The sequence below is a fragment of the Limulus polyphemus genome, unplaced genomic scaffold, assembly GCF_000517525.1.
Source record: "Limulus polyphemus unplaced genomic scaffold, Limulus_polyphemus-2.1.2 Scaffold7694, whole genome shotgun sequence".
Lineage (NCBI taxonomy): Eukaryota > Metazoa > Arthropoda > Merostomata > Xiphosura > Limulidae > Limulus > Limulus polyphemus.
The window spans coordinates 28,948-33,497 of record NW_013673304.1 but is presented as its reverse complement, the minus strand read 5'-3'; the positions used below and the strand labels follow the sequence as shown (position 1 = coordinate 33,497).

General features: G+C 36.7%; 1 long non-coding RNA gene across 1 annotated transcript in view; it reads left to right on the top strand.

Annotated features, from left to right (window-relative positions):
• The first annotated feature begins 4,238 nt into the window (after positions 1 to 4,238).
• LOC106474795 overlaps positions 4,239 to 4,550 on the top strand; it is a 28,922-nt gene continuing 28,610 nt past the window's right edge. Inside the window, exon 1 of the long non-coding RNA XR_001291769.2 lies at positions 4,239 to 4,293. This is a non-coding gene — a long non-coding RNA (uncharacterized LOC106474795). The remainder of the gene's footprint in view (positions 4,294 to 4,550) is intronic.

Here is a 4,550-nt window from a genome sequence, read left to right as displayed (position 1 = left end):
GTTTTGTTGTCTATACATTTCATTTTATACTTCCAGTAGACAGACTAACAATAATATTAGGTTATACTCCTGTTGCTAAGCAACAGGACATAAAAGCCTGTTGGAATGAAGTGTTACCAAAACGCACTGGATTTTCTATATATTATAAGTTGTTAATCTAATTCATTTCTACCAAAAGGAATTTACTGACGTTTGACTGTCTCGACTGCACTTTTCTTCCTCTTTGTTGGTCAAGCTTGATTTCGCAAAATTTATTTATTCAGCTAGCTATGAAATGTGAGGTTAGTGGATACTATGGGGTGGGGGTGGTAGTAGTAACTTGCCTCGTCACTTTTGAGGGGTTATATGCTAATATATACGTAAAAGGCATTTTGAAATACATTTCGAATTGCCTGTTAAAAAGGTTAACATCCGATGAAGTTAAAAAAAAAGAAGAAAGAATAAGATAGGTTTCAAATACAGAAACGTTGAAAGTAATTACACGTGTGAGAAGATTGACGTGGAGGGGAAGAAGAAGCTAGTGTGATTGTTGAGAAAATCCTGGTGTTTTAAGGCTAAGAAGATTACTGTTACTTTGTATGATAATCTTGTCGGAGCAGTGTACGTGGAATGTGCTCCTTATTATATAAGGGATAACGATCCGCTAAAAACGTTGCGGAGATGAGCTATCAGTATGATTTCCTGTGTGAATAATTTGAACTATAGCAAGGTCTTTAAAGATTTGAGCTTTTGTCTGGCATGTAGCAGATCTAAAAATGAAATGTTTCTGAAACTGTTAGAATCTCGACTAAGCTAGATGATGGAATTCTGTTTGATTTCTGAACCATTCAGGTTTGTAATTACAACTTCACTGGGAGAGGTATATAATACATTTTTACTTACGTTTTTACGGTTTGATTCCCTCTCGCACAATGTTTTTACTTGTGGATTGGAATGCCTGATGGTGTGTGGTGGTAATTTAATTTTTTTATCTTTCTAAATTTGTTTACGAAGTTCTAAGAGGACTTTTCAGAATTGTATTTATATATACAGGGTGTCCATAAAGTCTTTTTACAATTTAAAAAAATTATTACAAAGGCAATTGATAATATATCTTTATCAGACTTGTTCTATTGTACTCAATGGTTTTTCAAAGTTTTTTACCTCATTTAATACACCTCTCTATGGGCACCATTAGTCGCACGAAGTACATCAAGGCGGTACTGGATTTCTTGCCATGTTCGCTGTAGCATAGCCTCATCAATGGTTGCAATCGCATCTGTTATCTTTTGCTTTAGTTCAATAATGTCCCGTATCTTTGTTCGATACACGATATCTTTAACATAGCCCCATAGACACCCTGTATATATATATATTGTACGTTTTTTTAACTATTTGTATGTATTCATATGTATCGTTGTTTTCATCGTTATTTCATATATCTATAAACATTCATATAATTTTGAATTAATATTATTATTTTTTATCAGTAATATGTAAGGGGAAATAAACCTTTTGACATCCATTTAGTTAACAGTCTGTCTAGAAAATATTAAATCTGGGCGAAGTTTCAGAAAGACTGGCGAAACGTCGTCCTCATTTCCAGGCAGACTTATCACGAGTACACATAATGACTCAACTTATGCCTATAAAATATGGCCCGGCATGGCCAGGTGGTTAGAGGGCGCTCAACTCGCAATCTGAGGGTCGCGGGTTCAAATCCCCATCCAACCAAACATGCTCTCCGTTTAGCCGGGGGGGGGGGCGTTATGATGTGACGGTCAATCTCACTATTCGTTGGTAAAAAAGTAGACCAAGAGTTGACGGTGAGTGGTGATGACTAGCTGCCTTCCCTCTAGTCTTACACTGCTGAATTAGGGACGGCTAGCGCAGATAGCCCTCGTGTAGCTTTGCGCGAAATTCAAAACAAACAAACAAACCTATGAAATCTGTGAAAGAACAGTATACTGTGAACACCGAAAGCACTTTGCATCCTCGCAACCGTTGTACTGTGATGTGATTGATCATATATTTGTTTAGCCTGTTTTAGTAGTATTTGCACATGTTTTGTTAATGTGTGTGATTCTCACTACAAAAGAACTGTCAACAGTGTTTATGTGTATGTTTTCAAATATTCTTTGATTACACAAACATAAAACAAATTGATGATTTGCCTTTTAAACCAAGAGAATTATGTTATTTGATGTCCAATAGCGACGGGGGTCATAATGAAATTAGCTCCCCCCCCTTCCCTACACTGTTATTTTATTGAAGAAATTGTAAAAAAATATAATAATAATGATAATTTATCGGTATCCAAATCATTACGGGTAAAAAAAAAGTAAAAATGCGCGTAAATTAAGTTAAAGGAAATATTTGTGTTCCAAGAGGCTTAGTGGTTGGTGGTAAGGATGCTCGACTCGGAATCTGTGGGTTACGGGATAGAAATCCAGCGCCGAATAGGCTCGCGCTTTCAGTAGTGTGAGCGTTATAATGTTGCGGTGGGAAAAGTAGCTAAAACGTTGACGCTTTTCCTCCTATCGGAATTCAAACTTAAATAACGCGGGAGATAGCATAGGTAGTTTCGCCATTAACAAAAAATAAACAAACAAAGGCGTTTACAGCAGATTAATTAATCTTTCACTTCATAACAAAAAGGAAAATAACAGTTTTCCGTCGTTTATAAAGGTAGGTTTCAAAACAATTCATAAGGGCATTTTAGCTTGCGGTAGCCCTCAGTCGGCTCAGCGATCGGTTTGAAGGCTTATAACACTTAAATTCGGGATTCGATTCCGTCACTGGGTACAGCGCAGATAGCCCATTGTGCAGATTTGTACGATTCTTGTTATTTGGGGGGACGTTCACCGTGTGTTAGGTAATATAAATATTTAATAGATCACTTTTATGTGTTGATTCGGTCCCCCGCTGGGACAGCGTTAAGTCTTCGGATTTACAACGCTAAAATCAGGGGTTCGATTCCCCTCGGTGGACACAGCAGATAGCTTTGCTATAAGAAAATACACACATGTGTTGATTCCAGTAGATTATAAAATAAAAGTGAAGCGGTTTAAAGATGTCTTTCGAATTTTTCACTTTGAAGATATGAGGAATTTTCGATATCGGGTATAGAACGAAATGTGATAAGTCAGCTGCCATTTTAAATCCATTTTAAAGCTTGGAAAGTTATCTTGATTAAGTTAAGTAAAAAAAGTTGGTTGGGTTTCATTGCTATTATTTCAACATAAGTTATTTAGAGGTCAAAATATATTCAGGTATTATATAGGTTAGGACTGAGCGTGGCTCATTGTCTTTGGACCGGGCTGTGTGTCCGAGGGTCCATGATTCGCAAACCGTTATTACAAAACAAAGAAAAAAAAGCAAAAAAGAGGAAGAAACAAAAGAGTAGTTGGCATTGTTATTGACTAGTTAGATGCCTTTCATTGGGTTTCGATACCTGCTGTGTTTACATCATACACAGCCCATTATGTAACTTTACGCTTAGTAACAAACAAACAAATAATCCTCGAAACTTGACCCGGCATGACCAGGTGGTTAGAGCGCTTGACTCGCAATCTGAGAATCGCAGGTTTGATTCCCCTTACCGCCAAACATGCCCGCCCTTTCAGCCGTGGGGGCTTTAGATGTGACGGTCAATCCCACTATTTGTAGCCCAAGAGTTGGCGGTGGGTGGTAATGACTAGCTGCCTTCCTCTAGTCTTTCAATATTAATTAGGGACGGTTAGTGCAGATAGCCCTCGTGTAGCTGCGCAAAATTCAAAAGAAATCCAAACCCTTTCCTATAGTCTATAAGTTCCAATTTAAGGACAGCTAGCGTAGATAGCCCTCGTGTAACTTATACGCAGATGCCTGAAACGGTCAAGCAGTTATAAAGGTCAGACAACGTATTGTCATCCTTGAATAGCAGAGTACATAACCTTGTGGTGAGTATGCTGGGACAAAGTATTGTATTTGCAGTTTCTGTAATTATATGAAAAGGTTATGATAACTTAAAACAGTGTTACCACGTTAACGACACTCTTCACATGGTTGTGCTGGTAATTGACGAAATCTTTATTTCCTGCATAGAGTACGTAAACTAATTTGAATTCGGTAATTATTATTTTCTTAGTTTATAGATTTTTTAAAAGTAAGACTCCGAATGATCAAGAGAAAATTAAATTACCCGGGAAATGATAATAAGTGGATTGGCGTGTTATTGATTAAAAGAATCTTATTACGGCATGTTTTCTTTTTTCTTTAAGGGACCGGATATTTCGTCTTAACCTCTACAATATCAACCGTACGAGATGCGAGGTAAGTTGTGTATGTGAAAATTGCATTTGTTAACATGTTAAATGTAAACATGGTTTACAAAACTTCTGTAATCCTATCGTTATTAACACATACATACATACACACACACACACATACATACATACACACATACATACACATACATACATACACACACACATACATACACATACATACATATATACATACACACACATACATATATACATACACATACACATACATATATACATACACATACACATACATATATACAT